This window comes from Mchenga conophoros, linkage group LG9, assembly GCF_057382185.1.
Source record: "Mchenga conophoros isolate Kocher_MC1m ecotype Shallow Benthic linkage group LG9, M_conophoros_male_GT1.1, whole genome shotgun sequence".
In the NCBI taxonomy this organism is placed as follows: domain Eukaryota; kingdom Metazoa; phylum Chordata; class Actinopteri; order Cichliformes; family Cichlidae; genus Mchenga; species Mchenga conophoros.
The window spans coordinates 93,657-108,754 of record NC_140534.1 but is presented as its reverse complement, the minus strand read 5'-3'; positions in this window follow the sequence as shown (position 1 = coordinate 108,754).

Genomic DNA, 15,098 nt, shown 5'->3' with positions numbered 1-15,098 from the left:
TTCCAATGCATTTAGCTACATGCTTTCTTTTACACGCTCTCTTACTTGAATATGCAGCTAGTGTTTTTACAATGAACTGCTTGTATTCTCATATTTTAAACAGCGAGGTTTCCTTCTTAATTATTTTAAGGAAAATGTACAGTGTATGAGCTCAGGTTGATAGATTAAGTTTGATCTTATAGTATTTAAATAAATTGACTAAAATACAATGTTTACTGTCACAAATGAGTCAAATTCATCTACTGCTCCTCAGACAGCTCCCTTAATGGCCACTGATTATGTGTATAATCCCAAAAAGTAGAGAGCTTGGACAGAGCTGATTTTGGGACAACTTAACTTTGGAATACCTGAGAAAGGCTTTGCAAACATTTGTGGTTTTCCATCCATCCATTTTCTGGCTTTTTTCTAGGTCAGGGGCTCCATTAATTGCAAAAACCACGCTTTTTAATCACTCAAGACAAGACACAAGAAAAAGAATGATTGGGACTGTGAGGAGTGTCCGATATGAGGAAAGCAATAACCAAGAACAAGCCTTTAATTATGGTAGAGCCAAAGAGTTCAAAATAAGAAAGAGATAATGAGGGAACGTGAAACTTAAATCCAAAAACACACATAAGGAACATTAACACATGGGGACAAACATAAGAGCAAAAATAGGGCACCACAACAGGAGCTCAAGGGAATGTCAGACCTCTTGAAAAATGGAAAAATGACAGTATATACACAGAGGATGGATTACCCAGTGAGACACAGTTTGGAAACAGGGTGCATGTTAAGACAACAGCAGGTGAAAACAATAATGGTGGTGCAGACAATCGCAAAAATACATTAGTCATCCCATACTTACTTTTTGCATTCACAGCAGTTTTGTGTGAAGGCATCAGGGATAGTTGTTGCAGGATTTAGGAAAAAAATGACAACCTGATACAAAGTTTCAAATAAGAAATACTCCGAGTGAGGTCATGTTAAGATTTGTGTCTCTGAGCCCCTGAAACACCAAAACCTCCTCAACAAACAATTGCTGTGACAACAGTGCTGAAAATACTGTACCATTGGGAAGTGTTATATAGGGCTGGTGTGATGGATAAATTGGATAAATATATTGGCTTACTTCAAATGGAATTTTTTAAACTGCTGAGAAAGGCCCAAAGCAAGATGATTCAAACCAGGAAGCTTCTTGCTGCGAAGCCACAGTGGATCACCATGACCTGACAATGTCACAAAAATTTTATAACTTAAAAAAAAAAACAATATTAAAAATGATGCCACTGGTGTGGACATCTGTGTAAGTGTACAAGCTCAGGTAAAATCCCTTTCCTAAAACCAGACTGGTGGGTTGTGAACTGTGAGCCCTGCCCCAGAAGGGCGTCCACCATTCTCAGGCAATCTCAGTTTGTAAGACAGGGATTAAGACTGAAACTCAGCAACCTCTGTCCACACTGTCAGAAACAGAATGGGGGAGTGACCCTTGTGAGACACAAGAGCACGCTTTATTTCCTGCTTCATGCTGTGAACCACTGCTCAAATAGGCAAGGTTCATTAATGACGGTAAAATGGGTCAAAGTCCTCCATCGTTACAACTAAAGTAAATTTTTACAAACTGAGGGCACTGCGGCCGTATCTGCAAATGATGATTCAGATAGTCGTCATTAACAGCGTGTCATGCCACTGCAGCATTCAGGTCCCGAACTTGGAATTACTTTCCTTTTTCTTGGTAACAAAATGCCAGTATGATATAGATTGGGATATCACGATGCTATTGAAGTTTTTTGTTGCAAACTTTACTTCAAACCAAAAGTCTGATTACATTGTGGCAGTAATTTTTCAGAGAGTGCCTGAAAAAGAAAAACAGCTATGTTTAACAATGGAAACTAAAATGTATGAAATATCATTTTATGCCATGTGCAATGCAGAATATTACTGCTGTTGCATATATTTTCATCAGTTTGGAAACTTTACTTTATATTGCTGACTATGTATTTCTAAAATTTGTAGGGCCATAATTAGCATACAGTCCATAAGACCCAACATGAGCCTTTTCCACACAGATCACAATAAATCTTTATATTTGTCTTTGTAAATCTTCAATGAAAGGTTTAATAAAGGTTTTCATGCAACAGTAATGAGCAAAACGTAGTTATAACAATGCCCAACTTGTATAAAAATGAACAGTGTACAATGTTGCAACAATTGTAACATTCAGCTCTATTAATTAACAGAGGTTAGAATTAGGGATGTGTGCGACTAGCTGACTAGCCAACTAATCGTCGTTGTGGTCACGAGTCGGTATCAGACATACTACTTACTACAGACTTACTTATTTTAGTTGTTAAAATTTTAATTGATACTCAATGCTGATAAATGATTGTGTCCTAAATGTTATGCAGTCATCTGACACCAGATGACGCGTGGTTGTTAAGAAACGCCATACATCCGTTAATTTCGACCTCAGGTCTTTACTCAGGCTTTTCCTGGCGACTAATTTCTTAGTTGACTAAAGGAGGAAAAAAATTTGGACAAATCGACTAGTCTAAGACAAAGAAACTCTCAGATATTAAGTTAAATTAGAGAACCATTTAATGGACAATGTCAAAAACTATCCATCCATCCATCCATCCATCTTCATCCGCTTTGTCCGGGGCCGGGTCGCGGGGGCAGCAGCCTAAGCAAAGAGGCCCAGACCTCCCTCTCCCCAGCCACCTCCTCCAGCTTATCCGGGGGAATACCAAGGCGTTCCCAGGCCAGCCGAGAGATATAATCTCTCCAGCGTGTCCTGGGTCTGCCCCGGGGCCTCCTCCCGGTGGGACATGCCTGGAACACCTCACCCAGGAGGCGCCCAGGAGGCATCCTTGTCAGATGCCCGAACCACCTCAGCTGGCTCCTTTCGATGTGGAGCAGCAGCTGCTCTACTCTGAGCCCCTCCCGGATGGCCGAACTTCTCACCCTATCTCTAAGGGAGAGGCCAGCCACCCTTCGGAGGAAGCTCATTTCTACCGCTTGTATCCGCGATCTCGTTCTTTTGGTCACTACCCACAGCTCGTGGCCATAGGTGAGGGTAGGGACGTAGATCGACCGGTAAATTGAGAGCTTCGCTTTTACACTCAGCTCCCTCTTCACCACGACGGACCGGTGCAGCGTCCGCATTACTGCAGCTGCAGCCCCAATCCGTCTGTCGATCTCCGGCTCCCTTCTCCCATCACTCGCGAACAAGACCCCGAGATACTTGAACTCCTCCACTTGGGGCAGGAACTCATCCCCGACCCGGAGTGGGCACTCCACCCTTGTCAAAAACTAATAAAAAGATATTTGCAACCATTAATCACATGTCGCTTAACTGTGCCACACCTTGCATCGTGCATTGTGAGCATTGCATGTTATACTCCAAACAAGACAATGAAGAAGAAAACACTTAAAATAAACCAATGTTAAATATGATATAAAAACATGTTACTACAAAAAATGTTCATATATGTTTAAAATATGACAAAAATAATCTGGAAAAGCAAGTAAATCGTGACTGAAAAGTGTGGCTCATTGTGCCGTGAAGTAAATCATTTTCATCTGCTTATCTGGGATCAGGGGGAGGTAGCAGCCTAACCAGGGAAACCCAGACCTCCCTCTCGCCACCTCCTCCAGCTTATCTGGAGCCAGGCCAGCTGATTGCTGTAATCTCTCTCTGTAGTCCTCCCTGCAGCTTCATCCAAGAAGGACATGCCTGGCCCACCTTGGCCATGGGGCGACCATCTCAACTGCTCCTTTCAGTGGGAAGGAGTAGCGGCTCTACTCTGAGCCACTATTTAACAATTAATTGACAAGTTGCACACATCCCAAGTCTTTACATTACAATATAAAGCACTATTGGTGACTGTGGTCTCCACCTTAGGGATGCTGTAACACCATAGAGGAGACATCGTGGATGTACAGCTAGCAAATCTGCAGCCAATGCGTGATGCATAGGGACCCTTATGTTTGCTATAATTTACTATGCTGAGGGGTGCTGTTATGTAAAAACTGTTCATATCAGACAAGACCAAACAGCAATTTCAGAGAGATATTAACTTCTATAATGTAAATGCCATATTTAGGTAAATATAAAAGACTATTACTAATTATGAAAATGATCAAATAAAACAGAAAAAAATTGCATATAAATCAAATAAATAAATAAAAGAAAAAGAAAAGTCCAAATAGGAGATTTATGAGAAATGTATCAGTTTCTGCTGCAAAGCCTGGAGGAGGTCACTGTAGGTCAAGTGCTGAGATGTGAATGCATATATATCAACATCACACTGTTCTTCCACTTGGGGAATGTGGGCATATGTTCCATCAAATGTTGTTTTTATGCTCACTTGTTATTTTTAAATTGGAATAGAGGAGCTCAGGGTGAGTCCTCATTTCTCAGTCCTCAATCTGAGCTACTGGAAAATGTATAAAGTGAACGTCCAAAATAAATACACAGCCTTGTAAAGTTTGCTAAAGTTAAAGTTGTGCTTTAGTTATTTAAAGGTCAGTATATCTAATGACATCACTGTGTGCATGGAAGCCCATCGTTATACGGAACCCACCTGTCTTAATGTATTATTTAGGGCTTCAGGGTATGTTTTTCACAGATGTTCATTTTTAGTTACCGAAAGGCTTTTACAGGATACATGGTAAATGGTAAATGGCCTGTATTTGTATAGCGGTTTTCTAGTCCCTAAGGACCCCAAAGCGCTTTACACAACCTGTCATCCACCCATTCACACACACATTCACACACTGGTGATGGCAAGCTACATCTTTAGTAACTTTAAAGAAATGAACTGGTTGCACAAGAGTTAATTTATTTTTAACTTTCTTTCACACAGGCTCAAAATTATACATGCAGGGTCTAACTAAAATATACCCACAATGCAGGCCAATGCAGGTAATTTCTATACAAAACTTAAAATAAGGATGAAAAAAAGTGTTTTTCTTTTTTTTTTCCGAACCACAAAACTGTTTAGCCGAGGTAGGTCTCCCTGACAGAAGTTATTTCCCCTGCACCGGGAGCACACGCTGGGCTGTCCAAATCATGGACAAACAGTATCCCACATTTTTCATTTTTAGTTCACAAACACTTCTTATAACAACTAACTGCTCTACTAACTGCCCAATTTTGTCCAGTGCTGCCAACTTAACGACTTTGTTATATTTAGCGACTTTTTCAGACCACCCACTTTTTGACATGAAACCACGTATCGCTCTTACTGTCAACAAGCAGCCGGTGCTTCCGTGGGCACATTGCCCATGCCAAAGCGTTCACAGGCGGAGGATAGTCCTCACGCAGCAGTCGCCCCCAGCAGCTGTCAGAGCAGGAGATGTTCACCCTTACGCGTACAAACTGCAAATGAATCGCACATGAGCGAATCCACTGCTCCCGCCCTGGGGAACAGGGGTAAATGTTCATTTTTCTTTGTCTAAACTAAATCGGTGCACTAAAACATCATTCCAACACAGTCACTTACTCATTTCCTCCATTGTGTGTGTGCCTCTCTGTGACATAAGCTAAACATCTAGCTAGCTAGCTCATCATGTCTCAGTCTCAACTGTACACTCAAAAATACAGGAAAGAGTGGGAATCAAACCCTGAATTTAAGGGCTGGTTGAAGCAGTTTATTGGAGATGATACAAGCGCATGCTGCCTGTATTGCAAGGCTGATTTCTATGCCAAAGTGAGTGATGTGAAAAAACACATGCTAACACAAAAACATACTCAAAAGGCAAAGCCTTATAACAGTACCGCCCAAATGAAACTGCCGTTTCTTACTAAAAAAAACTGACTCTTCATAAAAGGCCGAAGCCACCATGGCATTAGCTATCGCTGAACACTGTTCCATTACCCTTTGGTGAGCAGGAGGTCACACAAACACGCCCCCAAACACAAACACACTCACGTGCACATGAACACACACACACACACACACACACACACACACACACACACACACACACACACACACACACACACACACACACAGTTTTCCATGGGGCTTTTTACAATGGGTGGTGCTTGTATTCTCAGAATAAAAGGCTGCAAGGAAGGCTGTTTATTCGAAGTTGGCTAGGAAACAGGTGACGAGTGTTCAGCTCCAAGAGCCTGGTTCCGACCATCCTCCCTTGCTAGCAAGTAAAGCCCGGTTCCGTCATTGTCTTGCTTTCTTCATGAGTGATGAGTCTCTGAACTAGCGGGCCTGTGGAAGCGCAGACCCAACAGGTACAGACCGCCATCAAGGCTTTTGAAGAAGAACAGGTACAGCTTGGTTAGCCTGATCAAGTCTGTGAGCAGCAGGGTGCTGAATCCACTGGCAAATGTTGATGTACTCAAAGAACCAAGAGGGATACATCAGTTCCAAACCATACCTCAGTTACCTTTTTGAGTCCAAAGCAGTTGAGTTGCACCTTGCGCCTGAGGATAAAAAAAATGTCAGAAAGCAGTGTGTAGCCTTCACCATATCCCTCACTAATGAGTTGAAGGTGAGACTGCCAGACAATATTGAGGCAATGCAGTACATGTCAGTTTTCAATGTGGAGGAAACTCTAAAGCACAACAAGAGCCCTGGAGAAATAGAAAAAATTGCTAAACTCCTCGGCTTCTCCCCTGAAGTGATAGATAAGATCGGCCACCAATGACGTACCATCCATCTTAGTAAATGGAGTGAGACAAAAAACACAATAGACTTCTGGAGTGAGATTTGGACAGTGTTGGGGAGTAACGTGTAACCCATATCAACTACTGCCTGTCACATGACCCACGTCAGCTGATTTGAGGTCCCTCTTCTGATTGGCTCCTTTCACGTCACGGCAACTCTGAAAACCGGCTGTGGAGGGATACTTCCGGGTTCGACTCCTGCTGTGGCTGTGAGCTTATGGCATTTAGAGCGGTATTGGAAAACAAAGCGTTTTCTCTCCTCAATTCATCTTTAAACTTTAAACTCAGCGGTCAGGTTTTTTTTCCCCCCTATGAATTTGATCTTCTTCATATTGAAGTGGCGAGCCGGTAGGACCATCCTTTGTTTCCCCCTCTTTTCCCCCACTTAGCCGTCTTTGGATTACGGACATATTTCCCCATTGTATGAAGCTGGACCCCAAGGAGGAATACCTTAAAAGTGAACTTTAAAAAGAAAAGGACTCTTAGCAAAAGGACTCTTGCACAGAAAAATCACAGCACTGATTTATTATTTAATTGTGGACATTTACGTTGTGTGTTGTATTAATTATTTCGTTCCATTTCCCCTTGCCCCTATTTATTCAATATATTTTTGGTACAAGACATTGCAGTTTTTGGTCTCATCATTCACACCATCTAGGCTCCATAAAGAACTATTTCTTCTGCGCGTCAGTCAGTAAATTCATCCATTGACATAAACTAGTCCTTAAATAACTTAGCGTTACAAACGGAATACATGTACCGCTGTTACGTATTTAAAACACAAAATATGAGTAGCTGTATTACATTACAGGTACCATTTAAAAGGGTGGTATTCAGAATACAGTTACTTTGTTGAAATAAATGGATTACATGGCGGTCTTTTCCTGTTTCATATATTAGGCTATGCTCTCTCTATTTTTGGTAATTCCACCCAAGCAAAACACGCATTAAGTGGCTCTAATGCCCGTGTCTCAATCATGTCACCTCTATTTGCGGCTTTTTAGTCTATTTGCAAAATGATGTGAAGAAAAAAAAATATTCACAAAAAGTGATTTAACATGAAGGCAATAGGCAGAGTGTTACAGGCATCGCCCCAAAGAATGTAGCCTCATGGGCAGTGTAGTCCGTGCTGCAGGGAGTATGGACTGCCATACCCGTTATGTGTCTGTGAGCGAGGGAGGGAGAGAAAGGCGAGTGGAAAAGTACGAGTTGTCACCGAGCAGAAACGGGATCTGGAAGCATGTAAATATAATAATAACCAGTGTTGGGCAAGTTACTTTGAAAAAGTAATTAATTATATTTACTAGTTACTTCTTCAAAAAAGTAACTGAGTTAGTAACTGAGTTACAATATTCTAAAATTAATTATTACTTGAAAAGTAACTATTGCGTTACTGTAAAAAAAAACATTTAACCAGGGTATAATCGGCCATTTTTAACTACTTTGGATGTTTCCTCTACATTTCACCTTTAAAAACGTTTTACTTTGCCTTGTTTGGTATCATCAGCACAACCTCACGTGCCTGAATATACAGTCATGTTTTCATTTTGACAAACTGTATTAACACAATTGATCTAAAATCAGACAAAAAACATAAAATCCGAGTAGAAAAAGTTCTATTTTTTACTGTAACAACCACAAACATGTTTATTGAATCATATTTCATAACTTTAAATGCAAATATAAATTGTGAATTTTAAAATCATATGCACAAGTTTTGCAAACAAGTTATTTGCAGCCTTTTACCTTTTACCCTTTTTCTAAATAATCATTTCAAACTGTTTACAGAACAATCAGCTGTTCTGCATTCAATAAGATGCCACACAAATTATCTGTGCCACTCCAAAAAAATAATTTCTGTCCACTATAAAGGAGAACATCACAGCCTGATACCTGCAGGTGTGACAGCAGCAGGTGTGTCACTGCTCCTGTTTCCATTCAGCAGTCGCCTCATTGTTCTGACACACAACACAAAACTATCCACAACACTACACACTAACTACACAAGACAACACATTAACTACACACCCCAAACACCTTAAACGTCACAAATCTCTCACATCTCAAAACTCGCTCTCTCTCTTTTTCTGCTCTCTCTCTCTCTCTCTCTCGCCGTCACTCCTAAAACTTCCCCAGTTTTTTTTTTTTTGCTCATAAGCAGAGAGCGCTCGCTGCGCTGTCCTTAGACAGCAAACGTGACGAAACTATTGAGGAAAAACGCCGCGTATATATTGTTTATCATGACTCTGGTTTTACGTGGCCTACCAACACAGTTTATAAACTGGTATATATCACCTTGTTGCTTTGTCTTTAAGTGATCATGTGATTGGCTTACCACGACTACTTTATTCTTCCTCAGTCATGCGACTGTTTTGCCCCTTTAGCTCCAGGTGTTGTGCTAGACAGTGATTGTGATTACCGTCTGCGGGAGCGCGTGCAGCTGCTTAAAGGTGTAGCACCCAGATTACTTACGTAGTCAGCTACTTCCGCGCAAGTGATATAAGATGCGGTAAACTGAACACAACTTCAACCGTCTGTTTGTTGAAAAATAGTAACGGACTGCGTTTTCTTGTTAGTAACTGTAACGGCGTTGTAACGATAGGAATAGTAATTAGTTAGATTACTCGTTACTGAAAAAAGTAACACCGTTAGTAACGCCGTTACTTGTAACGCCGTTATTCCCATCACTGATAATAACCACTGCAGCCAAGAAGAGTGCCTGACGAGCCCAGTTGTAAGTAAGCTATTAAGACTCGACTGTACACCGTGTTCGTGTTTTCCTCCGAAACAATAAGTTCAGTTGCAGCAGCCTTTCAACACCTCTCTCTGTCTCTCACTAACAAACTTGACCCAGACAACAAAGTAAAGCTAGTTTTCGGCTACGAGCCGACAGGGAACCCGACGTATTAGCCAGAGGTCCCTTTAATACGATTCGGAGCCGCGGACCTGTTTTCTATACGAGATCGCTGCAAAAAGTGCAGCCTCATCTAATGTCCACCCTACTGTTACTCATTTTATATCAAGATTTAAAAATCTAGTTGTATTGGTATGGCGAGTAACCTGCAGTAATAATACATTCATGTAGTTGCAAAAAGCTTGATAATATAGTAAGTAATCTAAAGTATTCAGAATACGTTACACTTATTGGGTAACATAACGGAATTCGTAACAAAATACATTTTAGGGCAGGTATTCTGTAATCTGTAGTGGAATACATTTTAAAAGTAACCTTCCCAACACTGGGTTTGGAAGTACAGGGATGCAGCTGATATCAACCCATTTCAAGAACTTGCCATGGCTGCTGTCTGTGTTGTCCTTGCCACACTCAAATGCTGAAGTTGAGCGAGTATTCAGCCAGATGAGTGAGGTAAAAAGCAAACTTAGAAATCAGATGTCCTTGCAGAGCCTTAACTCCATCCTGTACATCCGATATGGACTGAAGCTGTCTGGTGATGCTTGCTATGAGCACCAGCTGCTTGATAATGTTTAGCAGCTTCTTGGCACATCAGCTGCTTACTCATTTAAGTCAAGTGCTACAGTTGCTGATCCTGCAGTAGAGAAACTTGACGAAAATGAGAATGACCCACTCTTTCTGTGAGCTAGCACACCCTGGATGTCTGGAAAACAAACAAAAAACCCCAATCAGCCTGAATTAGGACCAGACTAGACCCCATCACTTTTTCGCATTGCCACTGTTTATTTCTACTGTCTGTTTTTGGTCCATTTAGATCGCTAATGTAGTTTGTTAGCAACATTGTGGTTAAAAATGTTCTTCTTTTATCCTTATTCTTGTGTGGTTTAAAACTACTTAAAAAGCAAAATGAATAAATAAATAAATTGCTAAAAGAAATGTAACTTGTAAATATAAATGCCTAAATGTATTTAGAATGTTTTTTACTCACTTTATGTCTCTTCCATGATGTCATTTCTCTCTCCTACACCGTAGTTTACAAACATGACCAATTATGCAAATTAGGCAATGATGTCATTTAGTGCCTTCTAGCGACTTTTAGAGCAGCCAATAGCAATTTTCCTTACTGAGGCGTTGGCAACACTGATTTTGTCAGGGAGACCCACCTTGGCAGCACGCAGCGAAGCTCCAAACGCTTTTAGTATGAACTCCAGACCACCGACAGGTCTCGCACACAACAGCCGCTCTGTCACGTGACACCATACTGCTCCGACGTGCTAAGGTCACTATCTGGATTGCGCCATGTTGCAGGTTTTGTGAGGTGCTTTTGCGATATTTAATGGATCGGATTAGATTTTTTTTCTTAGGTCAGGATCGGCCCGATACTGATACTGTATATCAGATCGGTCCAGCCCTAATTTTTAGCAGGTAATCTCTTTTCTCACTTGGATCTTGGCAGCAGTAAAAGCCAGAGGACAATGGTCTTAGATTCTATGTGGAAAACCAGCAGTGACTGAAAAAAGTTTTATGTTATAGTACTGTTATTATTTTCTTTTCTGCCAGCACTAATGATTATGACAGGTTTACTTTCAATTTACTACTGTTGTTTGCCTCTGTCTTTATTCATCAGTTCTTAATAACAAGACTAATTAAGGCAGTGCAAACACATTAACAGTTATATTCACCATCACTCGTAGTACAATGTTTGCATCAGAGAAGAATTCAACATTTGGGCACTGAAATTCTAAACTCAAGTTTCTCATCATTCATCTTCATCAATAAGGCAGGTAAAGACCTCTGCACATCCACATATCACTTCAATAAGATCTGAATATACAGATGCAAATGTTAATTGTGTTATACTCTTAATTAAAATGCACTGTAATGCACTTTGTATGGTTATTCTGATTGTGCTCTATACATTATTATAATCAGATCTTTTATTAGAAAAATCCTTGTATTAAAAAAACCCATTTCAATTATATTTTAAAAACTGTTCTTTAAAGCTATTTATCATCAGATGTTACTAAGCTGACATGCAGTTATTTCATTTATGTCCCTCAACTAGGGTCCATATTGCTATCTTGTGAAGTAGGTCAACACTGTGATGGACGATACCACCAGGGGTCACGCTATGGAAAGGAATAATGTAATCAGATTTAAAGACCTTGCTGTAAAATTACAGAGATACTGCTGAGCAAGAAGATTTTGCAAACACTCCTACATTTCTGTTCAGTATCTTGCGCAAGGACACTTTGGCATGTAGACTGGAGCAGCCAGGAAGTGGACCAATTAGCAGACGGCCTTCTTTACGTCTTGAGGCAGAGGTGACACACTGTAGGAGCTGGAGCTTCTATTTACCTCTTATCTCTCATAATTTTTAAAAATGGGCTTTAAAAGCAACAAAATACATTCCCGTTCATAACTAAACAGCAGAGGTGGTTACTGTAAATTTGTGTATATTTACCTCCTGATCTAGTAAGGCAGCATATCATTACACAATCAGCTTTTGGAAAGCACCTGGTATTCACACTTCCTGTAAGTGAGGGGGAGCTCAGACTGCAGGAGTACAGGTGGAATCCCTGATCACAATCAGGCTCTTTTGTTTCTGTATTCTGCTATGCTAGGCTAGCACTACTGCAGCGGACTGCTCTATTTTACCACAGACATGCTCTAGTCTGAATTTTCCTCTTAATTTAAGTGACATTACATGGATTAAAAAACTGTTTACTTTCCTCAAATTGAGTAATTTTTCCATCTAGGCTGGCATAATATGTGGAATTGAACTGGTATGAGATAAGAATTTAAAAAAGCAACATTGAAAACAAGGCTGATAAAAGTGTGGGAATCACAGAAAGTCAGCATGCAGCATATCATGTTGAAAATAAAGAGCTGTATGTTGTTGTGTCAGAGCAAATTGTCCAACACATTCTTGCAGCACTTTGTAGGATACTTGAGAAATATAATCTACTGTTTGCCCCAGAATAATTTAAAGACCACAACTGTTGCACTTGTGAAATGCACTTTCATTTAAAAGTCCTGGTAACAATAAATATATGAGTACAATTAAAAAAACGTATAGATTTCAGATTTAGACCTGGCTGATCCAGTCAAGTGGAGCAACATGTAACACAGTCTGTGCAGGAAGAAAGACTGCTGATGCTAACACTACTACTGACATAATGTGTGTTTGCAACTCACAAAGTGCCCACATTTCAGTAGTATTATTGAAGAATGAGGAATAGTTTTAAATGGAGCTTTAAAATGAGCAACGAGATAGCATTAAAATGTCATTTTAAACTTTATTTCTTTGAACTCTAAGAATCACTGAGCTCTACCTCTCATTTGCAGTAATGCTGAATATTTATAACGCCATTAAAAGATACAACCAAATAATAAAATTGATGCAATAACACCTTCCTCCTATCTCTATATCTATCTTGATATAAAGAGATAGATTGTATAAAGAGATTTAAAGAGTACGTGGCTCCTAGTGTTTCTTGCCTGGCACACCAATCCTGATTGGATTCAGTCATCACTCACTTCTGGTATTATATGCATCAGTTCATCTTCTCACTCTCAGCTAGATTGTTCTGTCTGCTTGTGTTGTAGTATTGCTCTGGCTTCCAAGTTTGCTCATTTGATTTCTTTTACATGCTGATGACTGTTATTTGCACAAGGCTTCTCTTTCTTTCTTTTCTCCATTGTGCTCATGCTCACCCAGGACTGAAGTGTTTCCTCATGGCTTTGTTTGCACCACTTCTAGTTTGCATATTCTTGACCTTTAAAAAAAATAGTTAAATGTTCTCCTCGTGTTACATATTTCATTTGGGTCCACTGTTACAGTGAATCTGAAAAATGGGAAACACACTGAATGATTAAAGATACATGATGAAAAGGAAACAATATAAATATGAATAGGGATAAAAGATTAGGATACATGAGTCATAACAATTAAAAAATAATAATTAAAATAATTAATGATCGTGAATCTAATTGATAAAAAGTTACCGGTACATTCGGTTCCACGATATGTTGTATATCAAAGCTTTGACCGATAGAATAATCATGGATCTGAGGCTGTGGTTTGGAGAAATACTAATGAGGAGCTTGTCGAAGAACAGGAAGTGGAGAGTATGAGGTGTAAACTGGCTTCTAAAATTTATAGAAATTCTCTCCAGTTAAGGTGATTTTGATATAATTTAATATTTTATTATTTTAAAGTAGTTGATTGGTTGGCTTTTAGTTGCCAAGATCTAACGATCCAAACTAACCAAAGTATAAAGTTATTGGTTTGACAGCTTCTCCTTTTTAGGTGACGATGAATATCACTTTCAGTGGATTAGATTCCAAGCATTTCCTGCAGCAGGGGATCGGATGTGCTCATTGTTTTCAACCCCACCCCAACACCAACACCCAGCCCTCCCCCTCCCTATTACCTTTTTAGGTCTAATTTAACAAGGACAAAACTTTGATATTGGTTTTATAACACAAGACCAGCAACGCTAACTATGAAGTCTGGGGGTATGTGAGTTACAGGAACAGAAATGTGGGCATGACTGAGACTTATCAGTCAGAGAGTGAAAAGATGAAAAAATGTACTAAAAGCTTCCTATCATGTAAATAAATGGTTTGAGTTTGCACATTTTCAAACTCTGACAACAAAATAAGCACTGCAGTTTGCCAATATTTCAAAGCCTATCAAAGATAAAGGCTAATAATGGCATTCATAGCAAACGTGAATGCAAAGTCATTTTCACAACATACCATTAATTACCATTAAAACTTCTCTGTGCCCTCTCTTTTTTCCTCTTTTCTATCTAAAGATGAAGTTGAACCACATAGAAATGGAGGAAAGCTTAGTGATGCTGCAACTGATTGTTGATAGCAGAAGAGAAGCCCCAGTGCACGGGAGAAACAGCTGATGGAGTTTTGCAGTGCAGTGATTATTTATTCATTTATTGCCCAAGCTGGAGTGTTTTACCTTGTGTGAATGCAGATTTATCTTTTTGTGTTGCCCAGTCAGGACATGAACTGTGCTAAACTATTGTGCTTGTCATGGCCTCAAACAGGACAAAATCTGACACCAAAGGCTTTCTTCAGATTGTGGACCTGCACCTTCACTGGCTAACAACTTGTGACCAGCAAAGCATTATGTGGATAACACTGTATAATTTATTTTAGACTTGCCCGAAATTGCATAACTATTGGTTGGATATTTTTAAACGTTTTTCTGATATCTATAATTGCACATTAGAGCCGGACCCAGTAACTGCATTGTTTGGATCTTCCTCTTCCCTTTTACACCTCAGCTCTGCTGCACAAACTACAGTTTTGTTCGGAATGCTAAGAAAATTATCTTGACTCTCTGGAAGTCGGATATTGTACCTCAATTCAAAATGTGGCTAACAGAACTGACTGCTCTACTGCATATGGAGAGAATTAGGGCCACATTAGCGGACAAACTTAGTAATTTCTTTGATGTGTGGCAGCCATTTTTAGACCATGTATTAAAAA